The 18,741-nt window shown below is 42.6% G+C and overlaps 1 protein-coding gene across 2 annotated transcripts in view; it reads right to left on the bottom strand.

Annotated features, from left to right (window-relative positions):
- TRIM69 (tripartite motif containing 69) overlaps positions 1–4,888 on the bottom strand; it is a 28,455-nt gene extending 23,567 nt beyond the window's left edge. Inside the window, exon 1 of one of the 2 annotated variants that reach the window (XM_076004314.1) lies at positions 869–4,888. The gene's annotated coding sequence lies outside the window, so the exon portion shown is untranslated. The remainder of the gene's footprint in view (positions 1–868) is intronic. The other variant, XM_020286002.2, reaches the window with a different exon arrangement.
- Between the last annotated feature and the right edge of the window lie 13,853 nt (positions 4,889–18,741).

Genomic DNA, 18,741 nt, shown 5'->3' with positions numbered 1-18,741 from the left:
TTTGAAATAATGGGAAGCTCACTATCACAAAAATAACTTTTTTTACTATTATGGAAAAGTGTCTATTTTTACTGACTTGGCCTTAAAGGAATATATATAATAGGAATAAGCAATAGTGTTTGTTTTTACCTCTAGAAATTATAAGCCAAATGCTTATAGCCCTGTTTGCTTCAACAGCTAAGGACAGAAATGAGTAAATCTAAAGGCCCCATGATAGAGGAAATTAGAACCTGATATTAATGATTAATATACATATAATGAAATTAAACTTTATAAGAAGTGGAAACTGGCAGAAATGATGATAACTCAGAATATAAAGGCCCATGTGTCAAAATTTCTTATTCATAAGTTTTAGTGAGTTTTTCAGTGTTCTTGTAGTAAATAAACATTTTCCTTTGTCTGTCTGACAGTCAAGAAAACACTAAGTTCAGAAGAATATAACTTCCTTTATTTTAGCTCTGAAGAGTTCTTAAAGGAAGGAATTTAATTAAAAATGTTTAACTCCTATGAGAATCAACTGTTTTAAATATAAAATATAATATGTGAGCAAACCAAGTTACACATAGTAACTTTTAAATCTAAAACTAATCAAATGTTTACATTAACAGAGAAGGTAAATTTTTGTATAGCATGTAGTTTAATTTTTTTCAAAATCTTTTGGTGGATTTCATTACTTCCCTACCAGCTTCTCTAATCTAAATTCTCCGTTATTCCAAGGCCTGGAGAGAGTATAGCAGCTACAAGCTGTCAAAAGTTAAATACTTCCCTTTATGAATTTCCTTTCATGCTCCCGAATCCATATCCCCTGTTGATCCTGTTTTTCACACTATGCCTAGAAAACCTGCTAAGTTAGAAAAAAGTAACTAACCTTTGTGAAGCTCGGTCATCAGGCCATGAGAGGGCAGAAGTGGACACTTGGATCAGTGCTCAGTAGGCCCAGCATGGCTGCAGACCAGGAGGCGGGGACTGGTTAGTTTGCTAGGAATGGGCTGAGAGCATGACAGAAGGAAGAAAAGTTCAGGAGCTGGAGAGAAGGGGCAAGACCAGACTGAGATCTGACAGATTCCGTGACAGTTTGTCAGTTGCTTTGATCATTATTTGCTTAAGAAAAAGAGAAACCCTGATTGGAATAGCTGACCTGCCCACTTTTTTTATTTGGAGGGGAAGAGGGCAGTTTATTTAGATTCGAGGGGGTGGTAGGAGTCTAATCTTAAGGTTTACAGATCCCCATTTATGGACTAGGCTGCTCTATGAAAGAGGAAATAAACACCATCATCAACCTATAAGCTTAATGCATGATAAATGACTACCTTAACCCTGCTTATGATCCCATCAACAGCATTAAGATGCCAGCTGTGTGGCTTTAATATCGAGCTAGTACACCTCTCGCATTTCATCGAAATAGCCCCAACTCTATCTCTTAGAAAGAAACACAGGCCTGGAAAAAATCCCAGGTTCTAAGGAAGCAGGATAAGAAAAGCTTTATTTCATACAGCTTTCTTCAGCAGTTTTAGCTTGCAGAGATACACACCAGCAGCACTGCGCTCCTGAGTGACCTATAAAGAGCCATCATAGAACCACTTTTTCCTACAGTGATTCCTCTAACTCAATATATTTTCTTGAATGTCTAGCTTTTACCTAGCTGTTCAGCCTTAATACCCACAACGCTTTTCCCAGTGTTTGGAGTTGCCCAAATGTGTCATGCTTCTGCAGCTTTGCACATGCTATCCCTTCTACTGAGGGTCTCTCCACCCCTATGCCCCAGTCATTATCACTTTATCAAACTCTTCTGTGACCACCCTTCCACCAGGCTTTGCCCACTCCCCTGACCCTTGTAGAAAATATTTCTGGCTCCATACCAGAGTTCCCAACCTCAACACTATTGATATTTTTGATTAGCTAAGTCTTTATGGGGGGGGGGTGCCCTGTGAATTTTAGGTTGTTTAGCAGCATCCCTGGCCTCTACACACTAGATGCCAGTACCACCCGCCACCATAGTCATGAAAAAAGGTCTCCAGACATTGCCAACATGTCTTCTGGGGGTAGGGGTTGGAATTACCCCCTCAGCTGAGAACCACTGTTTTACACATTTCTATAGCACCCTAGATCTTTGTACATGTCTACACTACTGTGTCTTGCTCACCTTGACAGTACATGGCATTAGTTGGATCAAATTCTTTGTCAAATAAATAGCTATGAGATGCTGGTGATCACTTAGAAACTATAAGCCAAAAAAATTAATTTTATTTTATCTTGATTATTTTTGTTGTTGGCTAAAATACTTGATGATGCTTAGTATAGATGATTATACCAAAGCCTAGCCTCTGCACTTTCTTGAAACTTAGGCCAGGTTAAAGACTGAGAATACTAGCCTAGAAGATGGAAGCCTTGTCTCCCAACCAGAGGACTGAGTGACCATAGCTAAGACATTCAACTCCTTTGGGTACTAGATCCTCCTTTAAAAATGTGAATTCCTAAGACTCCTTTCCATCTCTAGAAGCCTCTGATTCCAAATCCCAAGCTTCACAAAGGGGTACTTCAGGCCTGTATTTCACTATTTAAAAATGAAATGAGGTTAACCTCTGATAATTGAACAAATAAATAAATAAAAATAAAAACGAAGTGAGGTGCAGGGTAGATGTGATGTCTAAGAAACCATACATATCAAGTTTTACAATACAATTAGTAGGAAAAAAGTCATAACGTTATTTTTATTTTCCAAGTCTCAGTTTTACCATATACAAAATAGGGATGATAATATCTACCTTATAGGATTAAAGGAGATGATATATGTAAAGTGAGCACATAGTGAATACTCCAAAAATGGTAATAGCTGTTATCGTTATTGCAACTAACATTGCTATGGCAAATCAAAAAAAATTTTTTTTTTGAGACAGAGTCTCACTCTGTTGCCAGGGCTAGAGTGCCGAGGCATCAGCCTAGGTCACAGCAACCTCAAACTCCTGGGCTCAAGTGATCATCCTGCCTCAGCCCCCTGGATAGCTCGGACTACAGGCACGCACCATCATGCCCAGCTAGTTTTTCTATTTTTAGTTGTTTGGCTAATTTCTTTTTATTTTTAGTAGAGACAGGGTCTCGCTTTTGCTCAGGAACAACTTTTTTTTTGAGACAGAGTCTCACTCTGTTAGCCTAGCTCACAGCAACCTCAAACTCCTGGGCTCAAGCAATCCTGATACCTCAACCTCCTGAGTAGCTGGGACTACAGGCATGCACCACCATGCCCGGTTAATTTTGTATATATATTTTTAGTTGGCCAATTAATTTCTTTCTATTTTTAGTAGAGACGGGGTCTCGCTCAGGCTGGTTTGAAACACTCCTGACCTTGAGCGATCCGCCCACCTGGGCCTCCCAGAGTGCTAGGATTACAGGCGTGAGCCACCACACCCGGCCCAAATCAACTTTTTGTCTTGAAATACATCAACATTCAGGCATACCTCAGAGATATTGTGAATTCATTTCCCAACCACTGCAATAAAACAAATATCAAAATTTTAAAAAATCACACATTTTGGTTTCCTAGTTCATATAAATTATCTTTCCACCATACTGCTGTCTAAGTGTGTAATAGTATTGTGTCTAAAAAATGTACACACTTTAATGAAAAAATAATTTATTGCTGAAAAATGCTAATAATCATCTGAGCCTTTAGCAAGTCATAATCTTTTTGCTGGTAGAGGGTCTTGCCTCAACGTCGATTTCTGCTGACTGATCAGGGTGGTGGTTGCTAAAGGTTGAGTGGCTGTGGCAATTCTTAAAATAAGAATTTGCAACGTCAATTGACTCTTCCTTTCACAAAAGATTTCTCCATAGCATGCAATGCTGTTTGATGGCGTTTTACTCATAGAACTTCTTTCAAAATTGGAATCAATCCTCTCAAACTCTGCTGCTGCTTTATCAACTAAGTTGATATTGTAATATTCTAAATCCTTTGTTGTCACTTCAATAATGTGCACAGCTTTTTTTTTTTTTTTTTTTTTTTTTTGAGACAGAGTCTCACTCTATTGCCCTGGGTAGAGTGCCAAGGCGTCAGCCTAGGTCACAGCAACCTCAAACTCCTGGGTTCAAGTGATCATCCTGCCTCAGTCTCCTGAGTAGCTGGGACTATAGGTGTACACCATAATGCCCAGCTAATTTTTCTATTTTTAGTAAAGACAGGGTCTTGCTCTTGTTCAGGCTGGTCTCAAACTCCTGAGCTCAAGCAATACCTCCCACCTCTGCCTCCCAGAGTGCTAGGATTACAGGTGTGAGCCACAGTGCCTGGCCTGTTTGCAGCACGTTTACTGGGAGTAGATTCCATCTCAAGAAATCACTTTAGTTGCTCATTCATAAAAAGCAGTTTCACAATTGCTTCCTAAGAAGCAATTCTTGCCTAGGTGTTGGGTTCTTGTTCTTGCCTAGATGTTTACCTCTTCTGCCTATGATGTATGAAGTGCCTAGTACTGTGTCTGGAACATAGCTATTGTTAAATAGCAGGTGTGATTTTATAATACCTTCTTGCCTCAATTCTTAAGGGAGACAATATAGTCCTGCTCCCACTAAAATAAACTCTTCTTTGCATTTATACTCCAAATTCCTGATGAGTTGGGTTAGACAATGAAATAACAAAAGTCAGTGTCCCAAAACAAATCTATGGTGATAGTAATCAGAATAGTGGTTGCCTGTGGGATATAAGAATTGTCTAGTGGGCCGGGCGCGGTGGCTCACGCCTGTAATCCTAGCTCTCTGGGAGGCCGAGGCGGGCGGATTGCTCAAGGTCAGGAGTTCAAAACCAGCCTAAGCAAGAGCGAGACCCCGTCTCTACTATAAATAGAAAGAAACTAATTGGCCAACTGATATATATATAAAAAATTAGCCGGGCATGGTGGCGCATGCCTGTAGTCCCAGCTACTTGGGAGGCTGAGACAGAAGGATCGCTCGAGCCCAGGAGTTTGAGGTTGCTGTGAGCTAGGCTGACGCCACGGCACTCACTCTAGCCTGGGCAACAAATCGAGACTCTGTCTCAAAAAAAAAAAAAAAAAAAAAAAAAGAATTGTCTAGATAGAAGGCATAAGAGAACTTTCTAGGGTGATGGAATTGTTATCTATTTTGATTGGGATGGTCATATGAATGTATTAATATATATTTTCCCAAATTCATCTAGTTATACATTTAAGACTAGTGCATTTTGCTGTCTGTGAAATATACCTCAACTTTTTAAAAAGTCAGAATTCCCCCTTCCTACTATTTTCCCCTTAAAACAGAGACCCAAAACACAAATGTCTATAGGAGCTTGGCAGCTAAGTTAAGTGTGTAATTGGACTGGATAGAATGTAATACGAGGGTCGAGGGCTGCCAGCAAACTGGAGAGAGTATGTTCTTTATTGTGATCACGTGGACAATACATGCAAAAGCAGAACCTATATTTACTAGGCACCTCAGGTGTTTTGGTCAGTAGTCAAGTTGTGACACACTGTGCTATGTCACAGAGCAATTAATAGTCTCCAAACTGGGATACGCAAGATGATCTACTGAAATGTAGGAAGATAAATATTTAGAAATTTTTTCCAATTTTTTTTAATTTGCATGTTTTCTTCCTCATTTCATTTTAGAGCATAAAAAGGAACGCATTGAAGGGTGTATACCACATTTATCTTGCATACCCTGTACCAAATCAAGCAACTGAGGTCTAGGATGTGGGCAACATTCCCAAGAATGCAGCGAGTTCACAGACATGACTCAAGGATAGGCACTGCACCGCTGGCATAACCGAGACTCCATGGGGGAGGCAACGCTGCTACAACCACTGTAAGTAAGGAACAAGTTTTACCGCACATTTCATTCTTACAGTAAGGGAGAGAGCACTGCAGAAATTACTCCCCCTCCCATTCTAAAGTGCAGGCTGAATTGTGAGTGTTATGTGAATCTCTGCAAAAGAAAAAAGAGCTAGCATAGTGGGGGAGTGGAGCACACTTTGAAGGCCTGTGACCTAGCTAGGCTGTTGTTTGTTCACAGAGAAGCATACCAACTTCCTGACTAGCTTACTGGTGTGGTAGATGGCAAGCACACCGATGAAGCCAGGGTGAAGGGGGTGCCTTGGCAGGTCAGAGAGCACAACTCTAGGTTACCGTGTACCCAGGCCAACTCTGTAGTCTGGTCTCACAGGCCGCTAGGAGTCCTCACAGGGCATGGTACCTGCCAGTATATTCCAACTCACCCTGCTGGTTGGAGAGGTGTTCAGAAAGGACTGCCTGCTTTCCACTTTAGTGGAATCAGGCAATCCAGAGAAACACAGAGATAGCACCCTGCCTGGTCCATTATTAAAATAAAGGTTCTATTGCTCTAAACAGGACCCAGTGTGGTTAATTTTATGTGTCAACCTAACACACTCATTATAATGGATGCTTAAGCAAGAATGAAATTTATTTATCTCTCAAATAAAAGTCCAAACGTGTGTAGGGCTCTGGTTTACAAAGTTGTCAGTCTCCCAAGTTCTTTCTGTCTCCTTGCTCCACTGTCTCTAGGTTGTTGCCCTTATTTATATGGTCTAAAATGTCCACATGTGGCCATCTAAAACTTGATGACTATGAGAAAGAAAGGGAAAACTGCTTTGAGACAACCACATCTCTGGCACACTATGGCAACCAAAGTCCAGCCCTGAATCATGAAACCAAAAGAAACAAAAAGCAATCTCAGAGTATATGAAAAATAAAAGAGTTTATATACTCCAGATAACAATCATAAAAAAAATCAGGATATTAAAAGCTCAGAGAATTTGATGTCAACAACCCACAGTTCCTGCACAAGAACATAGAAAAATCCAGCCAGAGTCTGTCTGTCCTTAGCAAAAAGGCACACATCATATATAAATGCGGTGGTACTGACGATGGCTGATTTTTTTCAAACAAACTGGGCAAGTTTTAGTATATTTAAAGGAAGTGCAGAGGCACCGACTACAGAAGATGTGACCACATTCTGTAGAGTAGACGTGTCTTCTACTAACTTCAATCTCTGTGTACCCATCCATGCAAATTCGACACCAGATATAACCAGGTAGTGTATGACTTAGAGTTTCTTCTTCCAGGGCATTATGGTGGACACTGTTGGTCACATATACATCTCTGTCCCTCATCAACTCCTCCTCATCAGTGCTCACCACACAACTGCCAGTTTGGCCTTGGTGTGACCTTGTGTTTCCCCTGGGCCTTCTGCTTCGTTTAGTATTCACAACAGAGTCATGATGCGTCAGGTCTATAACTACAGGTTCTTGAGACTCACAGGTGAGGTCAATTACTTCATCACTTTCCCCAAGTTCTATCAGTTCTGCGTGCAGGGCCATGTCAGGAGATGGGCCTCCTTTCACAGCTGTAAGGAATTCTCAGCCTTGTCTGGAACTGACCTTGCTACCACAGCATATCCCAGTATTCATTGTGCTTTTTTGGATTTAGTCTTCAGAGAAGTGATCTGTGGCAAAGTTTATAGCAAATGTTGAGGTTCTCAATGTCTCACCACTGTTGGTCACTCTCTGACTTACATAAGAATTCAGAGATCAGGTTTTCCAGTATATATGAGCTCCTATTCTGGTTCCAGTCCTGTCTTCACTTCCACAGCTGCTGTGCTAACAGAGGAGGTGAATCTTCTAGGAACCACTTCTAAGACAGCTTAATCTGAATTTTTAACTGGAAAAAAAAAAAAAAAAAGAAAGAAAAATTAAGCTTTAGCAATGTTTAAAATAAGATTGTATGGTAGTATATATAATAGTACTATATGTATACGTATGAAATGTATAGAGATATGTGGAGAAAATGCATAATAAAAATTTTTGATATTTATGCATTTTAACAAAGTTTAGAGACCACTGCTCCTCTTGAAACTGAGTGTCCCTCCCCATTCCATGTCCTGATGGTTGTGAGGAAGAGGTAGTAAGAATCCAAAGGGCACTTACATGAAGAGAAGTACAACGTCATTATACACCAAGAAGGGTCACTATTTCATCCAAGAGCCATTATGAGCATCTCAAAGCAGCACTCATTTTTTTTTTTTTACAAAGTAAAAATGGAGAGACCAAAAAGCTCTTTACACATTTGAGTTTCTAATAGCAAGTAAGAAATAAACCATTTAATCTACTTGCTCAGGATTCTCTTTTTAACAGAGGCAACAAGTGGAGTTTTCAAGAACTTTAGTCCAGATTCTTTTCTAGGAAAGAGGTGATGAAGTATTGAGCATTAGCTATAGAGAGACTTGGTTTAGTCTAGGTTCTAAGACCTTTGGGCACATGACCTAGAAGTTATTTAAGTTCTCAAAAGTAATGCATCATTAATCATTAGAGAAATGCAAATCAAAACCATAAAGAGATACCATTTCATGCCAACTATAATAAAAAAGACAGAGATAATTATTAGTGAAGTTGAAGAAAAATTGGAACTCTCATACACTGACAGTGGGAATGTAAAATGGTACATTCAGCTTTGGAAAAGAGTCTGGCAGTTCTTCTAATGTTAAATACAGTTTCCATAATACCCAGTAATCCCACTCCTAGATATATATACCCAAGAGAATTAAAAACTTATGTCCACATCAAAAACTTATACATGAATATTGATGACATTATTCATAATAACATAAAAGTGGAAACAGGCCGGGCGCTGTAGCTCACGCCTGTAATCCTAGCTCTTGGGAGGCCTAGGCGGGCGGATTGCTCAAGGTCAGGAGTTCAAAACCAGCCTGAGCAAGAGCGAGACCCCGTCTCTACTATAAATCGAAAGAAATTAATTGGCCAACTGATATATATATAAAAAATTAGCCGGGCATGGTGGCGCATGCCTGTAGTCCCAGCTACTCGGGAGGCTGAGGCAGGAGGATCACTCGAGCCCAGGAGTTTGAGGTTGCTGTGAGCTAGGCTGACGCCACGGCACTCACTCTAGCCTGGACAACAAAGCGAGACTCTGTCTCAAAAAAAAAAAAAAAAAAAAAAGTGGAAACAACCCAAATGCCCATTAACTGATGAACGGATAAACAAAACTTTACATAAAGTATTATTCAGCAATAAAAAGAAATGAAGAAGTACTGATACTTGCTATCATATGGATGAACTTAGAAAATGGAAGTCAGTCACAAAAGACCACATATTGTATGTTTTTGTTTACCTGAAATATCATGAACAGGCAAATCCATAGAGACAAATTAGTAGTTTCCTAGGGCTGAGGGGTTTGAGAGAAATCAGGAGTGACTACTAACGGGTACAGGTTCTCTTTTAGGGGTGATGAAAATGTTCTAAAATTGAGGTGATGGTTATACAACCCTGTGAATACACGAATACTCATTGGATTATATACTTTTAGATGTGTTAACTGTGTGGTTTGTGAATTATGTCTCAATAAAACAAACACAAATTGACAGACATGCTACAAAACACAGTGTGACTCGATCCGGTTTTAGACATAAACTCCAGAATTTAGTGAGGAAAATGGGCGGAGCCCAGAGGAGGGCGCAGTACTCAGCGCTCCACAGTACTCACAGCCCTACTCAATTAAATAGGCAGTACTTCTCCAGAACTCCATGCACATTTGCATCTCCCCATCACTGCCTTCAATATTTGCGTTTCCTGACCGGCATGCCGCTCCTCATTCCCGCTCTGTCCAGGGAAAGAGAGCCCTTGAGACGAAGCTTGGCAGCCGAAAGCAGTGCTTACCACCTCTCGGCTCCACCCATGCACCCTGCAGCCCATTAATGACCTAGATATTCTGTCCTGTCCCGCCCAGTCCTGCCGGGGCAGTTATTCAGCGATAAGAGAGCAGGAAGGGTGTGCTGCAGGAGCGTGCCACTTTACCGGCCCTCCGCGGCTTCTCCGTCCGGGACAGAGGCCCACGCAAGCCGAACTTGAGTGCCTGGCTACACCAGACCCGGAAGGAGGACCGGGCGGCCACAGGCCAGGGAGAGCAGTTGAATGGAGAGAGAGAGGAGCAAAGGGAGGGGACGGCGCGGCAGAGGACACTACTCACAGCGGACGTGCCCAGGCTGCCCACGGCGCCTAGCCAGCAGAGCCAAGGTCTCCAAGTGGCGCCTCACGGTGCAAACTCCAGCTGAATTGCGTAAAGCACAGAGTTCTTTCCCCACCCCCAGTTTTCATTCGCTTTTACGGCTTTTGAACTGCCCAATCAAAACCCGAGCCCAGGGTGGCTTGTCACCGGTCTCTGGGCAAAAAGCGCTGTTTCAGATTAGAAAAGGGGACTTTCCCGTGCAATGTTTGCTCTTTCTCCGAAGCCTGGTGATTTCCGAGAAAGAGGAAGGGCAGGGTTGCTTTTCTCACGTACCCAACCTCCACCCACCCCCCCGGTAATGAGATCAGCAATTTCCCACTCTCTATAACAAGCGAGTCTCAGTGGAGGCAGTAGCCCCTCTATGGGGCGCTTTGGAAATTAATAGGTCTATTTTTGGTTGTTCCAATGATGAGGTCACTGGAATATTTTTCTGGAGGCTTAGGGCCAGAGGTCCCGACCTACATACAAACATACTTAATATATGAAAAACCTGCTTATAATCTGGGCTTAAAGTCACACGTAAAAACGTGTTTTATTTTTCAGCTATTTTATTTCTTGACTATTTAGTGACCACCTACTACCCCAGGCTCATATACACTGAATTTTCCAGGAATGTAACTACCAGGCAACTCAAAGGAAGATATATGTTGGTTTTTTGTTTGTTTGGGGGATTTTACCTAGAGATTTTCTCCATTTCAGAGAAACACATCAGAGCCAGCAATACCATATTTGAATCTGAGCTATCACTACAGAGTGCCTCTGTCTTTAATGCCACAGGTTCACAGAGATCTTGGGTCAGTTGCAAATGCCTGACACTTCTTCACACCAGCCAGTTAAAACAGGCTAGAGCATTTACATACCAAACTACTTGACTTTCATAACAATAGTAGTAAAAGAGACACCACAAAACATGTGTTATAAAAAGGGGGTGTTGGAAAAAAGGAGGATATTGGATACGATTGGAGTTGAAATGTCTCATCTACACTGGAGTCCTGGGGACTGTGCCCACCTCAGTCTGCCAATCCTGGGCTTGGATGCGGAGTCCCTGTCCTAAAAATCTGGCAGATAAGTCTCAATTACACAAGTGACTTGCTTACTGCACCATCACTAGTTAGTGGCTGAAAAAACTTCATTGTAGAGGTAAGAAAACTTAGGCCAGGAAAGGTTAAGAGAGATGAGTAAGGATGAACTTTGACAGAGGCAGGACTAGAATCTCCTGAGAATGCAATTAGATTTCCTGAATTCCCGGAATATGAAGCTCATTCTTAGAAATCCTGAGGCTGCTGGAAAAGAGCTGTGCCTGCAGGCCTGCCCTTGGAGAAACTGTTCAGAGTGAGTGAGGACCATCTGTTACCCAAAGCCCTTTAGGGAAAGGGATTCCTCCACAGCTTCTTTTTTCACCAGCACAGTGACAAGTTTTCCCTTGTACGGGTTGAGTATCCCTAATCTGAAAAGCTGAAATAAAAATGCTCCAAAATCTCAAGCTTTTTGAGTGCCAACATGATGCTCAAAGAAAATGTTCATTGAAGCATTTTGAATTGTGGATTTTCAGATTAGGGATGTTCAACTGGTGAGTATAATGCAAATAATTCCAAAATTCAAAAAAAATCAGAAATTCGAAACACTTCTGTTCCCAGGCTTTTCAGATAAGAGATAACTCATCCTGTATCTCCCAGTATCTCCCTGCTGCGGAAATTTGCTCTAATGAGCTATGAAAATAAACAATCACTGGAAGTAAAAGCAGTTGCCTGGAGCCTTACATCTTATAGAGCCCTTCTCATTGCATCCCCTTGTCAGAACAACCATGAAATAATGCCTGGCATAGAGTAGACACACCATATTTATTGAACAAATGATTGAGTAAATAAATTATTGATGCAGTAAATACATTTTATAATATAGGAATAATTATCCCATTTTGTGGCTATGGTGACAAAGAGTCAAGTCAGTAATATGACTTTTTCAATTCCTTTTATGGAATTAGGATTCAAACTCAGGTCTGAGTCCAGTGCCATTCACACTTAATGCTAGCCCCTTAGAAGCTTTGAATTTGTAATAGGAGTTTGAGATTGCATGTGTTATGGGCCCAGCAGAGAAAGTTAACAGGAAAATCACAGTAGAACTGATGCTTCACCCAGATCTGATTCTGTGAGCCAATCCCCAGGTTTTGCATATTTTGCTGCTAACAGCTAGCACCTGCAGATTACCCTCAACCTGCAAATTACCCTCAGACTTGGAAGTATGTGGGAGTGTTACGTTTCACCCCATTCACCCCATTTCACCCCATTCCACAAGCTCATATAGCCAAAAACAGACTGATGTGGAGTACCAAAGCCCAGTTCCTTTGCATTAAGGGAGGACAGACTCTGAGGTGTGTTCTTTGTTCTAGAGCTCCCTGTGTGAGTAGGCTGAGTGTGGGACTTCTGAAATCACACACTCTCTTGGCTTCTTCCCATTCCCTGTCCTTCATCCCCTCATTCCCTTGCTGTTTTTTTCCTGGGAGCCTTTTCTTTCTTAATAACTCACTTGAATCCAAACCCTTGGCTCAGTGCTTGCTTCTACAAGAACTCCAGAGATACTGACTCTTCAGATGATGAAAATGGTATGCGAACTTGAAGATAGCTAAGGATACTGTCTTAGTCTGTTTTCTGTTGCTATAACAGAATATCTGAGAATGGGTAACTTATAAAGAAAAGAAATGTATTTCTTACAGTTCTGAAGGCTGGGAAGTTAAAGGTTGAGGGGCCACATCTGGCCAACTTCTCTTGAGGGAAGTTGCATCTCTTGTGCTGCATCATAACATGGCTAAAGTCATCACAAGGCAAGAGGGGCTCAGAGAGCCAAACTGGTGTTTATAACAGGCCCACTCTTGTGATAACTAAAGCACTCTCATGATAACCCAAACACTCCCATGATAACCCATTACTCCATTAACCCAGAGCCCTCATGACAGTCACCTCTTAAAAGCCCTACCTCTTAATACTGTTATATTGAGGATTAAATTTCAACATGAGTTTCAAAGGGGACAAACATTCAAACCATAACAGACAGCTAGAAAACCATTTCAAAAGACACTGTGTCCTTGTGAAGCAGCAAACGTCCTCTCTGTCTTTTCTGAGTGAAAACAGTAAAGAGAGGCTGGGTGCAGTGGCTCACACCTATAATCCTAGCACTCTAGGAGGCCAAGGCGGGTGGATTGCTTAAGGTCAGGAGTTCGAAACCAGCCCGAGCAAGAGTGAGACCTCGTCTCTACTAAAAATAGCAAGAAATGAATTGATCAACTCAAAATATATACAAAAAATTAGCAGGGCATGGTGGCGCATGCCTGTAGTCCCAGCTACTCGGGAGGCTGAGGCAGAAGGATCGCCTGAGCCCAGGTGTTTGAGGTTGCTGTGAACTAGGTTAACGCCATGACATTCTAGTCCTGGCAACAGAGTGAAACTCTGACTCAAAAAAAAAAAAAGAAAAAGAAAAAGAAAACAGTAAAAAGAAGTGGTCTATGGGGGAGGGGAAGCCTACTCACTGCGGGCTTCAGTTGGACATGTGTATTTTACCAAAGATATATAGATATCTTCTCAATTTCTTAGACTTTTTAATCATCTATGTTGTGGAGGACTGAAGAAGATGAATAACTGTATCCAACTAATGGGAACAGATGTATAAAGTTTAGTGCATAGGAAGTGCTTGGTACATACTCAACTGTTATTTTTAATTGTATTTACTAGTTTTTTCCTGTCAGCCCTTCTTGTAGCTCTCTCAAGTATCAGAATAGCTTTTATGTATAAGGTATGCAATGAAGGTACTCGCAGATACTTTATGATTTCTTTTAAGATATCTAGGACCCAAACATTAGTCTTCAATTTTTTTCAGTCTCCAGAGAAAGACAAGGCTAATTTTTGCCCCTAAAACCTTGATGGCTACATAAGAAACAAAATATTTACTTTATTAAAGAAAGACCTTGCATTTTACCTCAAGGGTTTACACAGGGGTCCTCAAACTTTTTAAACAGGGGGCCAGTTCACTGTCCCTCAGACCGTTGGAGGGCAGGACTATAGTTTAAAAAAAACTATGAACAAATTCCTATGCACACTGTACATATCTTATTTGAAGTAAAAAAACAAACAGGCAAAAACACCTGCATGTGGTCCACGGGCTGTAGTTTGAGGACGCCTGGTTTACAATATAAGACAGACAAGTGAAAAGCAATAGCTCAAAAAATACTATGAAAGTGTTTGTTGACAAAAACTAGAAAAGACAATATTTGCCAATTCTCTGTATTGTTTCCATTTATGACTTGTTTTGTCATTAGGGATAATGACAAAATTAAGAAATATAAATTATTGTTTAACAATAACCACTGTTGAAAAGATAATACAAACACCAAAAATTTCCTGAAAAGCTAGCCACAGCAAAATAAACACTGATAAGTATTTATGTCTGGGTGGTAGGATTAACAAGTTTTTTTTTTCTGCCTATATAAACATTCTATTTTTAAAGTAATGAACATGTACTCAAATAATAAAAGCTACACCTGGGCCAGGCACAGTGGCTCACATCTGTAATCCTAGCACTCTGTGAGGCCAAGGTGGATGGATCGTTTGAGCTCAGGAGTTTGAGACCAGCCCGAACAAGAGTGAGACCCCATCTCTACCAAAAATAGAAAAAATTAGCTGGGGATGGTGACACATACCTATAGTCCCAGCTACTCAGGAAGCTGAGGCAGAAGGATCACTTGAGCCCAGGAGTTTGAGTTTGCTGTGAGCTAGGCTGACGCCATGGCATTCTAGCCTGGGCAACAGAGTGAGACTCTGTCTCAAAAAAAAAAAAAAGCTATGCCTGGCATGGTGGCTCACATCTGTAATCCCAGCACTTTGGGAGGCCAAGGTGGGAGGATCACTTGAGGCCAGGAGTTTGAGACCATCCTGAGCAATATAGCAAGACCCCTATCTCTACAAAAATTAAAAAAAAAAAAATTATCTGGGCATGATGGTGCGTAGCTGTAGTCCTAGCTACTTGGAAAGTTGAGGCAGGACATAGACCTCTAGTCAACCCCAGCAATAATGAGGGCGACACCCGGCAAGGGTGCGATGGATCAGGTCACCCTTGCCGGCTGACAAAGCCCTGTGGTTACACCGTTGTCTGGGCCACACCAGTGAAAAGACTATGGCTCAAGTGAACCAGAGGTGGAATCTACACATACCTATGGCAGATTTTTGAAAGCTTGTCGCCAATGTGAGGTATGTGTCCAACAGTACCCACATCATAGACATCTCCCCACGGTTCCTGGACATGTCCGATGGGGAGACCATCATTTGGAGAGATGGCAGGTTGACTGTGTCAGTCCCCTGCCTTGGTCTAACATGCTGGTGTACGCCTTCACAGCAGTTGATGCCACTACCGGCTTCCTTTTTGCCTACCTGGTGGCCCAGGCTGACCAAACATCTACCATTAAGGCATTGGAATATTTAACTGCTCTATATGGGTGACCCCTCACTATAGAAAGTGATTGGAGTAGTCATTTTATGGGACATGAAGTCCAACAGTGGGCATGCTGAATGGACATTGAATGGAAAGCTCAGGTGCCCTACCGGCTGCAGGCCACTGGCATGATAGAGTGATACAATGGTTTATTGAAGGGGAAGCTAAAAAGTGGAACTTTTCCCCCATCTCTCCACATTGGACAGGGAAGTTGGATCAGGCTGTTCGGGTGCTAAATGAGTAGCCTGAAAGGGGAGGCCTTTCCCCTTACATTATTTAACCTACAAGCAGATCACTCCCATCTGATTGACAGATGTCACCAAGGACCTGTTGATGTGACCCCAGGTAACTCAGGACAGAACTGCTCTGCTTCCAGCCCTGACACCCCTCAAGGAAGGAGAGACAAAAACCTAGACATGGTCATGGAGTATAACAGGCCCCTAACCCAAGTGGATTAGCCCCATGGGAGGATGGGTTACAATACCTTTCCAACATGTCACCTGCCATGCTCACCCCTGAGCAGCAATCGGTGACAGTCATGGTGGGCTGCCATGGAAAGGGCACCCTCCTCAAGGGCACTTTAATTCTTGCCCTTTGGGTAATTCCTCAGGTTTTCCTTTTCTTGGCACCTGAAACTCCAGAACCTATTATAGGTGAGACTGTGTGGTACAATCACCCAGGACAAAAGGCAATTCCAGCCACAATCTTGTCCCAGGATGAACAGGTAGCCTGTGTGCTGCCTTAGTGGTCCCCTGTCTGCTCTTTCTCACCAACCAGGACAATCCAGGGTAACAGCATCACCTCCTGGGCTCACACTGAAGCTCAAGTCACAAACATTTCTCTCTGCTGGGTCTGCATGGAGCTCCCAGTGAAAACCGCAGGGGGCCTGCCCTAGAGCATCACCCCTACTTCTCTGCAGAACTAGACTTTCCTGACCATGTGGGGGCCCCAGGGCACCGACTACGACTCCTTTCACAGGGTCACACCCACATCCCACTTTGGGATACACCGTTTGGGATGGTCAGGGTTGGCTATTAGGGGGACAAGTAGAACTACGCCAAGTGACCTCCCCCCTTATGTATAGAACAGGGATGGGATTAAGAAACCACACTATGGGAAGAATTCCAAAAGAGTTTTGTGCAAACATTACTTGGAATAACAATGCCACCCACTGGTGGAGTGGAAAACCTTTGGTGGGGACTGTCCTCACCGATAGAGTGTCCCCAGGATTTTTGTGGGTATGTGGAAGACATGGGTGGCTTTATCTTCCTGCTCATTGGATGGGAAGATACACATGGGGATGGCTATACATCCTTGGGAAGGTCCTCCCCACCTTTACCTAGAAGCTATATAACTGGGATGCTGTGTTCTCCCATTGGCATCGGGTGAAACGGACTCCATGGTGGTTTTACCTGGTAACCATCCTTTTTCCTGTGGATGGGTGGAGCCATTAAGGTAGAGATAGAAGTGAACGCCCTAGTAGAGCATACTGCTTGGGCCCTGAATCAAACCAGGCAGACTTTGACCCTCCTGGTGGGTGAAGTCACCCAGATGAGAAAAGTGGTTTTGCGAAACCACATGGCCCGTGATCTTCTTACGGCAGCCCAATGGGGTAAAGGCACAGTCATATGCATAACTGAATGCTGTGTTTGTCTACCTGATCACCAGGAAGATATCTTCTCTGCCTTGAAAGATGTCGATAGTGAGGTACAGGCTATCCAACAGTTAACTGGAAACCCACTGCAACAATGGTGGGGACGCCTCTCATCATCTTGATATTGGACCCTACTAATGTTAGGAGCTGTTTGCTATTGTTTGGTAATACTATGCTAGTCCCTGTATTGTTGTTGTGGCCTTTGTGTTCAAGGGCCTCTCTGTGGGCCCATTTCTTTGGCCAAGAAACCTATTACCTGGGGGTGGAATGTAAGGGAAATTCATTTGTATAGGCAATAGGTTTCTTAGGCCAAACTAAAATAATGGCCAGTGTGTCTTCTGCCAGCCTTCCAGGGAGGCATGAGTTAGCACGGTTATGTAACTAAGGTGTTATCTCCTATGTGAACCCATGTGATCACCCATTCCCATGGCACGTTGCCACTATTGTTCTGAGCCATATATAGGTGCTTGCCATCTTCTCAGACAGGCTCTCACCACAGCTGCATCCCCTCAACAATCAAGAACATGTCTCATCTTCCTGCTGCCACCTGCCTCTTCTTTCAACTTCCAGAAGCCTGCTCTGGTGCACTTGCTAGCCACAGAGCCCACTCCCCACAGGGGAGTTATAGGGACAAAGAAAAAGGAAAAAAGCGATTGCTGCCAACGTTTTTTTTGAGACAGAGTCTCACTCTGTTGCCCAGGCTAGAATGCCGTGGCGTCAGCCTGGCTCACAGCAACCTCAAACTCCTGGGCTCACGCAATCCTCCTGCCTCAGCCTCCTGAGTAGCTGGGACTACAGGCATACACCACCATGCCTGGCTAATTTTTTCTATATATTTTTAGATGGCCAATTAATTTATTTCTATTTTTAGTAGAGATGGGGCTCAGGCTGGTCTCAAACTCCTGAGCTCAAACGATCCGCCCACCTCGGCCTCCCAGAGTGCTAGGATTATAGGCGTGAGCCACCGCGCCCGGCCAGATTGCTGCCAATTGATAGCAAACGGCTGTGAAGCTGCTTCATCTGTTTTTTATTTTATTTATTTCTCTGTGAGACTGGCTTATCAAAGTCTTTGAAATGTGGTCTGGCAGGAGCTAGAGTGGAGAGCTCGCATCCCTGTCATCCACTTAGAACTCTTCAAGGCTGTGAAAACGAACTCTTAAAGATACTGCGAGTGGTTAATCTGAAAGACAACGAGTTCCAGGTGTTTAATCAAACAAAACAAAGGGTAGTTGTGAGTTTTCCCTTCAAAGGGGCAGTTATGTGTTGTGAGTTTATTCCTCTTTTCTGTTTGATAGTTTATCTTTCTCTGTTAGCTAATTTATTAACAATGCTGTCTTTTCATTAAGGTGTGGCCCCAAAATAGCCTCAAGATGGGGCCAGACACCAGAAAGACTAAGTGACTAGAGGATTAGAGGGTTGGAACTGTCAGCCACACCACCACTCTGGGAAGGCTGTGCAGGTGCTGTAGATCAAGCTCTATACAAACTTTTTTTTTTTTTTTTTTTTGAGACACAGTCTCACTTTGTTGCCCAGGCTAGAGTGAGTGCCGTGGTGTCAGCCTAGCTCACAGCA

This window comes from Microcebus murinus, chromosome 6 (assembly GCF_040939455.1).
Source record: "Microcebus murinus isolate Inina chromosome 6, M.murinus_Inina_mat1.0, whole genome shotgun sequence".
Lineage (NCBI taxonomy): Eukaryota > Metazoa > Chordata > Mammalia > Primates > Cheirogaleidae > Microcebus > Microcebus murinus.
Note: the sequence above shows the minus strand (reverse complement) of the source record. Positions and strands in the feature narration are given on the sequence as shown.